We start from the raw sequence: 14,927 nt of genomic DNA on the forward strand, positions 1-14,927 counted from the left end.
ACCTTGTTTAAACTGCCATAACCATATCCTCTGGCAATGAATTCCAGAGCTTGATTATGCATTGAGTGAAAAAGAATTTTCCCTGATTTGTTTTAAATGAGCTACTTGCTAACTTCATGGAGTGCCCCTTAGTCCTTGTATTATCCGTAAAAGTAAATAATGGATTCACATTTACCCATTCAAGTCCTTTCATGATTTTAAACACCTCTATCATATCCCCCCTCAGCCATCTCTTCTCCAAGCTGAACAGCCCTAACCTCTTTAGCCTTTCCTCATAGGGGAGCTGTTCCATCCCCTTTATCATTTTGGTCGCCCTTCTCTGCACTTTCTCTAGTTCAACTATATCTTTTTTTGAGATGTGGTGACCAGAACTGCACACAGTATTCAAGGTGCGGTCTCACCATGAAGCAATACAGAGTCATTATGACATCCACCATTTTATTTGTCATTCCCTTCCTAATAATTCCTAACATTCTGTTTGCTTTTTTGACTGTTGCAGCACACTGAGCCGACGATTTCAATGTGTTATCCACTATGACGCCTAGATCTCTTTCCTGGGTGGTAAATCCTAATATGGAACCTAACATCATGTAACTACAGCATAGGTTTATTTGTCCTTATATGCATCACCTTGCATTTGTCCACATTAAATTTCATCTGCCATTTGGATGCCCAATATCTTCCAGTCTCTCAAGGTCCTCCTGTAATTTTCCACAATCCGCTTGTGATTTAACTACTCTGCATAATTTTGTGTCATCCACAAATGTAAGCACTACCCCTTTCCATATCATTTATAAATATATTAAAAAGCACCGGTCCTAGTACAGATCCCTCAGGCACTCCACTGTTTAACTTTTTCCACTGTTAAAACTGACCATTTAATCCTACTCTCTGTTTCCTGTCTTTTAACCAGTGTAATCCACAAAAGGACATCGCCTTCTATCCCATGACTTTTTAGTTTTCATAGAAGCCTCTCATGAGGGACTTTCTTGAATGTCTTTTGAAAATCCAAATACACCTCATCTACCGATTCACCTTTTTCCACATGTTTATTCAACCTTTCATAAAAATGAAGCAGATTTGTGAGGCAAGACTTCCCTTGGGTAAATCCATGCTGACTGTGTCCCATTAAACCATGCCTATCTAAATATTCTGTGATTTTATTCTTTGTAACAGTTTCCACGATTTTCCTGGCACTGAAGTCAGGCTCACTGGTCTATAGTTTCTCGGATCTCCCCTGGAGCCTTTTTTAAATATGGGGGGTTACACTGGCCACCCTCCAGTCTTCAGGTACAATGGATGATTTTAATGATAGGTTACAAATTTTTACTAATAGGTCTGAAATTTCATTTTTTAATTCTTTCAGAACCCTGGGGTGTATACTATCTGGTCCAGGCGATTTACTACCCTTCACTTTGTCAATTTGGCCTACATCTTCCAGGTTCACAGTGATTTGGTTCAGTTCATCTGAATCATCACCTTAAAAACCGTTTCCTTAATTTGTCTCTCCAAGTAGCTCTGGAAACGCTCTATGGGACTAATATGACTCCTTCTGCACCACTGCCAGGGGAAAACATTATAATTGTTACAAATGATATTAAAATAGCTGAATTTGCAGTAAATCCCTGCAATCAGATAGCAATCTATGGACGCATCCCTGACTTACAGCTTTCGTATTTTGTGGCACAAAAAATGTTTGTTATTCTGGCATTCTCTTATTATTCTTGACAAGACACTTGAGCTTCTGGACCAGAAGGATCACACTAAAAGGTGTTGTGGAGACAGTTCATATATGCCTTATTATAAATATTCTTCTTGCTGGGTTCAGACCTCCTCCTTAAAAAAAGGCACAGCAGTGGAAGGGTTAACGTGCTGAGCCAGGCACCAAGGCCTCCCATTTTATTCTCTGGCTCCCAAGCTGAGAACTTTGCCTTCCCAAAATGTCTTTAAACCAACCAAGTGAATAAAGAATATGCAAATGGCCCTCCCCAAGGGGAGCAGGAAGGTTGAATGGTTATTGGCGAGGTTCACCATCACACCACCCTGGGCAGCCTCTCATCCGAAAGGGTTTTGTTCCTATTCAGAACGTTTGGCTGAAAGGTGCAAACAAGACCGGGATGATTCTCAAGTCACACAAGCCAGCGAGTGATGGAGGGGAGGGGGGGTTATCCCTTTCAGGGGAGAAACATAATCAGGTCCTGATGTGCTGCGCTGAAGAAGAGCCTGGGGAGCCGTTTCCTGTGAATTCAGCAGCACTGGGCAAGGCCTGAGCCTTCCCGCTAGGTTACTGTAGGTCACCGGAGCCCGGTGCATTACTAGAGAGCAACTGGGAAGCAGCTAAGGCTCTCCTTCACGCTGAGCTTCGGACCGCACAGAAAGGTACTGCCACGCTTCACAATTTAATATTATGTGTTTGCAATTTTGATGTTCTGCTTTTTCCAAGTTAATCTCAAGATGGATTTACACTCAAATTTATAACAAATTCTCAGTGCATGACTTATGACAGGTACAGTCGCCCTCAGGTTCACGTATTCCTACCTCAAGAAGAAAATCAGAGTTTAAAAAAAATGTCCATAAGTGAAACAATTTATGTTAAATAATTATTCTGATCTTTAGTTGCTTTTTCTTTTTCCTGACAACTATTTATAAACATAGAAAATTGTGAAGGGGTGTAGGAAATTATAAATAAAAATGCACTGTTTGCCAACTCTTCCTCCCATTGTCTACTTAAGCTGACAGCCCTGCGACCTCTATTCTCAGGTCCCAGACCTTCCCAGATAAACCCACGTTTCCTAATCCTGGATATCTACTCACCTGCCAAGGTACAACTGACAGCAGCTCTGACCACCACCGTGACGTCCCTGAACCCCTGTCCCTCTCCCATGATTTTACAATTCCCTTTGGTGCAATATGAAGCAATTTACTTTCGGGTCTCCTCTCAGCTCATGTGAAAAGGCCAATTTCAGGTGCCTTGTCAATCAGGCGAGCCAGTGATCCACCAGGGCACCTCTGCGCACCTTCTACACTGGGACAGAGTCAAAGCCTATGGATGCAAGTGTCAGCTGTAGCCTCTTACACGTACTGCTGGAAAGCAGTTACAACAAGTGCATCGAAAGGTTTATAAAGAGAAGTGAGTCCCTCTACATGAAGGCACTGTACTCTCAGCACTGCAGCTGTAACCACCAATGCACTAAATAAAATAATGCGCAAATTAATATCAGCGCTGGTGCAGGGCTCAGAAAATATCTCAGCCTCCACAGGGGCAAAGCCTTGTGAAAGCAGACGTTTGGCACATTAAGCCAAGAAGCTCGTAAATGTGCAGCACTCTGCACGTTCAAATTGCTTGCAAGGAAAACCACAGAAATGTCACCATTTTATAAAGATTTCATTTTGGCATCAAGGCCGACCTCAGGCTACCTGGTATGACACTGGCCTTCCACTCAGCTTTCTTTCTGAATTGTTTTCTTTTCGTGCCTAGCCAAAACTTGTCAGACCAAACTTACTGGAGATGATAATAGCGTGAAATGAAGAGGATGCGATTAATGTGAGTCTCAGCGGGTGAGGGATATGCGCCCCTACCAGGTGAAAACAGAAAGAGAGCGGTGCCGTGAAGCCACCACCAGTCAGACTGAGAATTGGTATATAGGGGCAGGAAGCCACGAAACTGGTGCGGTAAACATACAGAAAACAATCTGCATACCCCTTAAAAGATTACGCTTTACAGAGGGGAGATATTATAGACCGCCAGTTCCAACTTTCTCACAATCTGTAAAGATGCCTGAACATAGAAGAAAGGCTGCCCCCTTGTGGCCTGAGGAGGCTCTGCTGGGCATTTCAACAGCAGTCAAGCGGCTAAATCAGAAGACAAGAGAACTTTAGGATAGAGCATCACATAATCTGGGTGAATTTTCCACTGAAATACAAGCATTCAAAATGCTCTCTCTCTCTCTCTCTCCTTCTATATCTGTTTTACTGTATTATGTCCTCAATAGTATTTGATGACAATTTGTTTCAATGTAAACCGATGTGATATTTTGAATTGAATGTCGGTATGAATGTCGGTATCCCAGCAAATCTCAGATTGGAACCCTGCCTCTTAACCTTCAGAAAAAGACTAAAGACGTGGCTCTTTCACCAAGCCTTCCCAGATCCACCAGATATTCACTAGTTTGAGCCTCACTTCTTACAAGGACTCGGACACACTTCCTCCTGAACAATGGACACTAGCATTTCCAGGTTAAAGCATATGCTCTAACCCGTTAAATTATTCGTATCATGTTATATTTATTCTACCTGCCTCTATCTTCCTTCCAGCTTGTCTTTAAGCCTCCAAGTTTTCCATTCCCTGTTGATTGTAACTTTGACTTATTCCTTTTCCTTTGTTATCTATTATTTACCAAGAATTGTTACCTCAGTTTACCCTTTGTTAAAATGTAAACCGATCCGATATGGTTATCTACTATGAAGGTCGGTATAAAAAACTGTTAAATAAATAAATAAATAAATAAATAAACAAACAAACAAATAAATAAATATACATACATACACACACAGGGAGCGACCCATCTGTCTGCCCATTCCTGGTGCACTACAGCAGACCCCACCTGGTCTCAGGCTTTACCCTCATAGCTTCACAATTAAGGACTCTCTCTGCTTATCCCAGGCTTCTGCTATTGCTTTAGCCTCCATTATCTCCACTGGGAGGTTAAGCCCTGCATCTGCCACCCTATTTGTGAGGAATCGTTTCCTAATGATTCTCCTCGCAGCATGGCTGCTTGCACCTGAACCTCCCTTCCACTGGAAAATGCTGCATTATTTGCAAATACTGGATCAGGGAGACGAGCTCCCTGAGGATCACAGATATGGATAAAAAAAAAAATCATCTTAAAAAGGGAAGAAGATCAACAGGAAGGAAGAGAGCCAAGAAACAGATAGGATAATAAAGGGAAACAGCTTTCTCCTTTGTGCTGAATTAAATGAGCGTTCCCATGCTTAAATCTCACAGATTGAGACGACTCAGCGGAGGTAAAGTGTTCTTGGGATCAGATTGCAGCTGCAAATCCGACAGAGGTTCCTGCAGTGCATGGTAATGAACCTCATTTCTGAAAAATCAGCAGAAGTTTTGGTCTTGGCGCTGCTCTGCAGGTGCCTCCATCATCCCTAATGATTGAGTGGAGATGAACGATACAATGAATAGAGTAATGCTGAAATGTGTACTCCCATCCAGGGATGTGCACTTAAAAAAAGGTTTAATATTTACTGTATGGCCATAGTTTGCAGAAATGAAATAAGCATAAACCTCACCCCCACAAACACAACAAAAAAAAATGGGACCTCCCCAGGACCCCCTGCATCAACTCTCCCATCCCCCCCCCCAAAAAAAAACTGCTGGGGCCAGGAACCTCCCTGCCCCCATTTACCCCCATCTATGGGGGGTGGCAGTCTATATGATATGGCTGACCCAAGGCCTAGGCCCAGACCCAGGCCCTGCACCAGAGCCTAGCCTAAAGGCCGTATCCTATTGCCCCGGCTAAGGCTTTGGCCTAGGCCCAGGGTCTGGCCTGGAGGCCAGGTCCCATTGCCAAATCATCAGCCCAGGCCCATATCTAATGTCGGGGCCCGGCACAGAGTCTGGGTCCCATTGCTGAAGTTGAGGTCTAGACTCAGGCCTAACGCCAGGGCCTGGCTCAGAGACCAAGTTCTATCGCCGAGGCCAAGGCCTAGGCCTGATGTCAGATCCTGACCCGAGGTCACATTGCATCGCTAGGGCCTCAAACTAGGCCTAGATTTGGAGGCTGGGGACCAGACCTCCACAAATACTCTTCCATCTGATGTCCTCTTGAAATGACTGTTGTGGAAACGCGGGTAGCGGTTCCATCTCTGGTGTTTTCATGTGCCCCTGGGCCCCAATACAGCCACAGAGGAGCTCCAGCAAGCACCGAGGCAGGTGAAAGGTGTCCGAGTGTAGGCTGATAAGATGGACCTTGACCACCGCCACACCTGTACGCAGCAGAAGAGATCCAAACAATGTGATGTTGGTCTCATGAGTGGTCCTCCTACTACTCCTAGCCCTTTCGGACCTGCCGCACAGAGCAGCAACTGCAATAGAGCGAATGGTGGTCGAAGGATGAAGACATCAAGACGAAGACTGGAAACATGAGGGCTTCACGGGTACTTGATTGAAGGTAGACAAACTCAGGTTGGAGACAGGAGGTGAGACGAGACTCTGGTTTGTTGAAGAAGATGATGTGAGGTTGGTTGTTAGGAAAAGTGGTCTGAGATTGGACTCGGATAAGTTGAATAAAGTGATCTGAGGCAGAGAGATAGGTTGAAGAAGGTGGTCTGAGGCAGAGCTCAGATAGGTTGAAAATAGGAGGACTCCGAAAGAGTCACAGTGTCCACAATACTGTCTAGGAGGCCACGCTACATGCCCTACACAGCCAAGCCTGGCAGGTCACGGACCACACTGATGGTTCCCAATACAGACTGTTAGAAGATTCTGAATGAAGACTCCGATGAGGCCTGCTCAAAGGGGCGCCCTCCACAGCCAGTCAAGGCCAGGCACGGACCACACCGATGGAACAAGTTTTAGGACAGAGTTCATTCGTGATAACAAAGCAGGTTATGTGAAGACATCTGGCAATGAAGGTCAGGTTACGAAGAACATCTAGATGTAGACAAGGGATCCCAGATGGAACGAAAGCCTTGAGAAGCTGAAAGATGAGAGTCCTAAGGAGGACTAGCTCCTTGTGAAGGAAAGGAAGGAATGAAGCTTGAAGCCTTTTATACTGCAGAAGAGGCGGATCCATTGATGACATCAGCGGTGCACCACTCCCATGCTGTTCCTTTAAATAGGGAGAGAAAAGCAGGTCTCACCCCCTAGGAGAAAGCAGGAAGCTGTGCAGGACCCTGGACAGCGGCCCTGCTACACACTGAAGGCTGAAGGAGCTGAAGAAAGGCCTCAGTGCAGGCCTTGACGCCTGAAGCGGCTCCCTTGCCGCTAAATATGGGTGAAGGGTGGCTCCCTGCCGCAGGAGAGTCCGGGGCTTCAGGCTCTCTCTCCCCGGAAGGCCCCAGGTAAGATGATGGCCTCCGGGCCACATAGGAATCCTGCAACGCGGCTCCGGACCGCGCTGTGACAACGCCGGCGGCCCCCAGCCGCTGAAGATAAAAACAGCGCAGCTCCTGCCGCCAGAGCGGGACGGCGCGGCTCATGCCGCTAAGAATTGGAAACATGTCGGGGGCCTCTGGGCTGCTTGGGAGATGGCAGCGCGGCTCCAGCCGCAAATTGAGAACGGCGGCAGCCTCCGGGCTGCTAAAGAAATGAAAGGAAGGTGGAGAGGCTGCCCGGACAGGGAGGAATCACAACAATGGCATCTTCTGCGTGGAGGATGTGCTGCAGCGGCTTCGCTCCGGTGCCCTTCTCCTGAGCAGAAAGCGCCGTTTGGATATATGACCATTGTAATGTATGGCCGTACATGAAAAGGGCGCCGTCCACTCAGGAGGAAAGTGCTGGATGGGGCCATCCAAGCGGAGGACGTCATTTCAAGAGGACATGGGATGGGAGAGGACTGTGGAAGCGCGGACCCCAGCCTCTGGATCTAGGCTTAGGATGAGGCCTAGACAATGGGACCTGGCCTCCGGGCCCGGGCCTGGACCGAGACCTTGACATTGTGGGTCCTGGCTTCGGGCCTAGGTTTTGGGCTGCCTACACTGATGGGAATCCCCATGGATCGGGTAAGTAGGAGTTGGGAAGGCTCCTGGTCCCAGCAATTTTGGGGCAGTGGCCTGAGAGTTCTTTTCCCAAAACAAAAAAAATCCAACTAATTGTGGCTGGTTTTTCTTTTGTAAAAGTAAACAGGAAATGTTTTTCAAACAAATGCGCATCCCTCCTCCTTTTAATGAATGGAGCACCCCTGGCTTTAGAATATCAGCGCCTCGCCTCTGTAAAAGCTCTAAACCCATGATTTGAACAGAGCGCTGATGACTGCTAATCCCCTCTCCTCGCTCCCTCCACACACGCACTAATCTTTCTATGGGTAAATCTTAAAGGTGGCAGTTATCATAACATTTCATTCCTGTTTTGAAGACAAACACCTGCATTTTATTCATTCAAAAATTGCCATTTGTGCTCATTCAATCCAAGGCGCTGGTCTACCAATTTTGGGGGTAGTTTTCCCATCTACCGGGCATGATCAGCTTCGGTTTACATTAAAAGTAAAATCTGGGGTCATTCCAGTGGCTCGTACCAGAGTTCAGTTTCTATACTCAACTTCTGCCCATCCGCCTAGTAGAGGCCGGTGATGCTGCAGACAGGTCGATCCAGTAAAGTTCAGTTGAAGATTTCTCGTCTGTAACGAGCTCGCTGCGCACAATTCGGACGCGTAAGGCAAACCAGCGATACAGTCTCCAGTTTTGCGCATCCGTAGTGCTTCTTAAAACAGACGCGTAACCCTTCCCGCACCCGGCATGTAAATGAACGAATTAGCTGTATAATGAAGGAATTAGCTATTCCCCTCCGATACCGTAACGCGCGCTCAGGTTCTCTCATTAGTAACGCACTGTTTTGCCGCGGCCGTAACGTGTTAGTTTACCGCCTCCCCCTAGTAGGAGTTAGGACTGTGAGTCTAGTAACAAATCCATCGACACCGCTTAAGATACTCAAAAACAATAAAACACAATTTAAAAAAAAAAGCGATACAGAGATGATCGAGAAAATGTAATGATGTGGGACACATAAAACCTGTCAGAAGAAAAAATAAAATTTTTAAATACCTGTCGGAGGGCCGCGTGGGTCCAGGCGGCGGGAGCCGGGTGGTCGCGTGTTAAATCTAGGCCGCGGGCGGGTGGGCGCCTGTTCCGGGCGGCGGCGGCAGCGGGGGGACACGCGTTAGTTCGAGACGGCCGGCGGGCGGTGGGTGGTCGCGTGTTAAATCTAGGCCGGGTCCGCACAGGCGCACATTCACTGCCGGTGGGGGCTGCCTCTCCCGGCAGCCCCCACCGGCAGTGAATGAATGAATGCGCGCCTGTGCACAGGCGCACATTCACTGCCGGTGGGGGCTGCCTCTCCCGGCAGCCCCCACCGGCAGTGAATGAATGAATGCGCGCCTGTGCACAGGCGCGCATTCATTCATCCAGGCGGAGGAGCCGGTGGCGAAAGCAGCCGGCTCCTCCGCCTGGATGAATGAATGAATGCGCGCCTGTGCGACCCCTGCAATTCGGTGCTCAAGGCGTGACGTCACGGCATGTGACTGCCTTGAGCGCTGAATCGCAGGGGTCGCACAGGCGCGCATTCATTCATTCACTGCCGGTGGGGGCTGCCGGGAGAGGCAGCCCCCACCGGCAGTGAATGTGCGCCTGTGCGGACCCGGCCTAGATTTAACACGCGACCGCCCGCCGGCCGTCTCGAACTAACGCGTGTCCCCCCGCTGCTGCCGCCGCCCGGAACAGGCGCCCACCCGCCCGCGGCCTAGATTTAACACGCGACCACCCGGCTCCCGCCGCCTGGACCCACGCCGGCCGCCTGGACCCACGCGGCCGTCTGAAACTAACGCGCGTCCACCCCCCGCCGCCCGGAACAGGTGCCCACCCGCCCGCGGCCTAGATTTAACACGCGACCACCGGCCCCCCAGATCCCGCCGGCCGCCTGGACCCACGCGGCCCTCCGACAGGTATTTAAAAATTTTGATTTTTACACTTCCTGGTACCTGTCATTTCAAATGTCATTTGAAATGACAGGTACCAGCGCACCCTGGTTACTGTATAGGCGCTGTTACAGCGCCTATACAGTAAAATGGGTTACGCGGCCATAACCCTTCCCTACCGCTTTAAAGCCGCGGCATGCATTTGCATGCGATTAGAGGAGAGTATCGGGGAGTTAGTGAAGAGAACTGTGCGTGCGGGGAGGAAGGGTGCGCCTGACACTACCTCACTGTTTTTACCGCGGCCTTACTGGATCGAGCCGAGAGTTAGCATTCACAGCCCTTGGAATCTCAGCCATCACGTAACAGAGACGACTTCAGGAGGGAGTCAGGGTGCGTGTGCACAGAGTTTGGAAGGCAAGCTGGGGCCTATGGACCCTTGCCATGATGGTTGGGTTACAGACGGGGCCCCAGGGGGTCAGGACCCCCAGCAGCCATGAATAAGGGCCCTGGTGCTGGCACCTTAGGGTTCTTCCAGCAGGATTAGGGCAGTTCCAATTGATTTGGAGGGTGAGGTGGAGGAAGAGGAGCCAGATCAAAAAAAAAGATCTTTTTAACTTTCATTTTTGCCCAGGATATGATCTCTTGAGATTACAAACAATCTCACTTGTCTTGGGTGTTTGTGATTTAAAAAGTATTGATTGTGACTCAGGTGAACAGGGAGCTCAGGGCAGCAGTTCAATAGAATGACTGATAGTTCAGACCAATATTTCCAAGCTAGCGACTGCGGGTGTCTTTGCTCAAAAGTAAAATAATGCTTACTTACACTGCATCGTTCCCTGATTTTTAAGCCAGATTTTTTTTGTGGCAGCGAGCAAGCTGGACTGCTACAGATCCTTACCCAGAAGCCACATGCGGATAGAATCCCTCATCCTCCTCACACAAACAGAACCTCCCCAAATACAGAATAAGGGAGTCGAAATAGAAATATGCAGGCAAAAAACGGAACTGGAACCCTCATCAAGCCGGACTCTGCATTCGGTGCAGCAGCAGAGAACCAGAAACACATGCGGTGCAAAATGCAACCATAAACAGCGACTGGGAGCCCTCAGGGAACAGGGAAATACCCACAGTACCTGAGTGTAATCTGCGCTGAAGGGCCGGAAAGTGGAATATAAATCAGATAAATAAATAAATAACGCCCCAAAGACATCCCACAAAAGGAATAAGCAAGGAAAAAACTCTGAATGATCCCTGGGGATAAGGAGAAGGGGCAGCTGCAGCAGTAAGATGCGTTGTACCCTGCCCGCAGGCCGGAGGTGAGATGCATCCTGCCCCTTTCACCGCTGCTGGCACCCACTGTCGCGCCAGCACAGCTGGAAACCCCTGCAAAGGTGGCCGGGCTTGGGGGGGGGGGGAGGGGGGCGAGTCATTGAAACCCAGGCAGGAGCCTCAGGGGGACTTCTCCCATTGCACAAGCAAAGCCAAGAAACCAAATCACTGCTAGGGCTTTGCACTCCGGATTCTTCTTTAAAGCCCCACGGAATCGGGACCCGCATCCTCCCCCCTCCCCCCGCCTTATTTACAAAAAGAGGGCATCCTTGATCCTCAATGCTTCAAGTCCCGAAGCGGCCAGGGATGCACCACATCTGGGAACAGCTGGACTGAGCTGAACACCGGGAGGGGAGACCTCCCCCCCGGATAACCGCAGCCCCCGGGCCCCTCCCTCGCCGGCACTTACCCATCAGGAGCCAGAGGGAGCCTCCGGACACCAGGAAGAAGGTGAGCATGGCTCCCGGCGCCGGCTGCAACGTGCGGGGGGGAGGGGGAGGGGCACTGCAGCACTGCAGTCAGGAGGGGGAGGAGCTGCGGGCCCGGCGCGCCATAGGAGGCTATTTATAGCAGCAGCAGCAGCCTCCCCCCCCCCTCCTCACCTGCGCCCACCGGAGGGGGCCCGGCCGGGGCCTTCGGCTGCCAGGGGCTCACGGGCCACGGGGCCCTCGCCCTCTGCTGCGGACGATGAAGGTCAAACAGGACACAAACAGGGGGGGCCGCAGGAGAGCGCAGCGTTAAAGCCGATTGGGGGATTCTCTGAAGGGCTCATGAGCTTAAGGGGGGGGAGCGGTCCCCCCCCCCCCCTCCCAGAAAAGCCCCGTGCTCTCCACCCTTTCTGTGTCTCAGGATTCACCTCTGGATGCGCCCAGCCCGGCTCCATTTTCACTTCCACCTGCTGGCACGCGCCCTGGTAACGCGCTGTCTGTACATGGGGCGTTAACACCTCCGCATCCCGCGGCGAGAGGCTCCGTCCGCTCAGGCCCCCTTAGTCTGGGATGCGCTGCCACTGGGCGCATGCACTGCCAGGAAGCTGGGGGCATCCTGCTTCATGGCACAGGCTTTGGACTGGTTTTAGTATCGTCTCCTGCATTTCAAGGGTCTGGTGGAGCACAGGAAACTGTTTTATGTTAGGCTTTTAAAGTACATATTTACTTTTGTATTTATATGATTTTATTACACACCGTGCTGAAGGTTTGGAAAACTGGTAGATTATCAATTAAGCTTTACTGGCTTGGTAAGGCTAAGTCCAATCAGTACATGTAAGACAGAAGTACTGCAATCGTCTTCCTGAAATAATATGTGATAGAGAAATAAAACAGAGCGATGATACCTTTGTTAGGTTAATGACTTTGAGAATACTCGGGCCCCTTCCTGGGATAGCGCAGTGAAAGTGAAGGCGGAGATGCCTCACTGGACACCTCCTTAAGATACCTGAAGCTCGAAGGCTTTCAACTGTGACCTACAGCTCATTTGCCTGCCCCCTCTCGCCTTTTATTGGGCTTCTCTCTCGCCTTTCCTGGCTCAAGGCAAGTATTGAACTGGGACCCCTGTCGCCTAACTTTACTGCTGCTGTGGGTGATGTGCAAGTTATAAAATAAAGATAAATGGACAGATCGTCAGGATTTTAAGGGGCAGGGCTAACTAACGGGGCAGAAAGGGGGCTTTTAAACCGGGGGGGTTGGAAGTCCTATCCCTTACCTGGGCAGACTGGGAAAACCAGTAATGGCGTCGGCGCGCATGTCTTTTAAAATCTCCCCACTTGCACGATAGAAGTGGCATTTGTGTGCCTAGGAATGTGTACACTTAAAATTGCCCGCACATGTGCATTCGGTCAGGCTATTTTATAACACGCGTGTATGTTATAAAGTAGCCACTGCTAATACTGGCATCAGTAGCACGGGATGGACTTAATGTTCGGGTACTTGCCAGGTTTGGCCACTGCTGGGCACAGGATGCTGGGCTTGATGGACCCTCGGTCTGACCCAGTATGGAAACTTCTTATGTGATAGAATGGCTGCATATCACCAGGAAGTTCTCAGATTTGTTTGTAAAACTTTATTGATACAAAATGGAAATATTACAGTAAAGATCAATCCCACTGTTGGTAGAGAATGCAGTTAAAATATATCAAGTTTAGACAAGGCATTTACAGATTGAAAACTTACAACTAAAATTTCAGCAATTGTCACTGAAGAAACAGGAGTCAAGGTAACATAGCCACCAACACAAGAACATCACAGAATCAGATCCAACGGGATGAAAGAAAACTGAAATTGCATAACTGTTATGCATGGCTGTTTCAGAAAAAAAAAACATCTTTACATAATGTAAGTTAAACATCAGGGCCAGATTCATCAAGGTCTTTTCCCATGGACACACAATGGGAGAAAGGTTTGAATAAATCAGGTCCTTCTTGTGTCTTAATGCAGGATGTTGCACATTCCAGGAATCTACTCTTACACTACAAAAATGCTGAACTCAATGGAATAGATTAACACCTTTACAAATAACCTTATTGGCTGGAGATTAAGGGGTACATTTTTACAGGCGCGTGCGCAATCATGTGCGTGCAGTTCCCGGCACACGCACAAGGATGTGCCGATGTTAGAACACGCACGCATCGCCACCTGCGTGTTATAAAATCTGATATCCGTGCGCACTTTCACGCCTGATTTTATATCAGTGCGCACGGGTTCCAACCTGCACATGCAAGGGGGGGTAATTTTATAAAAAATGTGCCGCGATGCAATCGGGCCATTCCCAGTTCCCTCCAATTAATATCTGCCAGAAGTTCCACGTGCCGGCTGGCTACCGGCCCCTACCCTACCCAAGGGCCCACCCCTTTTTTAAAGGTCCGGTACTTCCACACGAACCGGGAGATACGCGTATGGCCAGGCCGCTCTGAAAATTCGCTCGGCGCACGTGCGGCCCGGCCACGCATGTATCTCCTGGGATTTGTGCGTGCCGGCCTTTTAAAATCTCTGAATGCCCCATTTCCCAAAGAGAACATGTTACGCTGTTTATAAAGCATGGGAAAAAAAATACCAAGGACATTTTAACATACGGTAAAGGCTATAATATCATTATGTCCAGATGAAGAATAATCTGGGGTGTTCTAATGCTGTTATAATAGGCCCATTCTTAAACTGATTTCCACACCAGTGCTTTTATCTGCTCATTACAAGACAAGGATGACATCATACAAGAGACTCATTGGCCAATCACTCTGCAGCTTTCATCCACTGGGATCCAGGGGCATACTGTGATCCATATTGAAGGTCTTGGACTGCCCACTTAATTGAATTTCTTGATTGGCTGAATCTGAAGGAGGAATGTTTGGCCAATTTCTGTAATCCACGGAGGACTATTTGGCATGTAGCCTAAGCTACAATACAGTTCTGCTTTATAAAATTGTAAGCTCTTCTTGCTGTTTAATGTTAGTTGATTAATATCTTCCAGACAGTGAATGCAAACACTGATGGTTTCCTGATATCTGGGAACATTCTAGCATTTTGCTGTTCAAACAGGACTATGACGTATAATCAACATGACACATAAAATAATATCCAAATAAACCAAAGATAAAATTATTATTAATATGACCTTTAACAACTGAACAAAAACACATAGACATAAATTGATGACGCAGCATAGATCTATAAATCGGACTATTTAAAAAGAATAAAAATGCATCAGTACGCTCAGGCAGCACACACCCCGAAACAGAAGTCCAACGAGGCTATGGCCGTCTTTGTTAGGTTCTGCAGCGGGGCTGGCAGGCAGGTCCACAGCACCTGACGCAGTGTCCAGAATTACAGAGGCAACAGATTCTCTTGCACATATTGCGTTTTTTTTTAACACAAAACACCTTCCTAGGCAGACATTTCCAGCTAGCGGCCAGACAAGGCTGAGTTAGCAATTTCTACATTCATGGATTCTGTTCCACCAGGA

Source organism: Rhinatrema bivittatum, chromosome 18 (genome assembly GCF_901001135.1).
Source record: "Rhinatrema bivittatum chromosome 18, aRhiBiv1.1, whole genome shotgun sequence".
NCBI classification, from domain to species: domain Eukaryota; kingdom Metazoa; phylum Chordata; class Amphibia; order Gymnophiona; family Rhinatrematidae; genus Rhinatrema; species Rhinatrema bivittatum.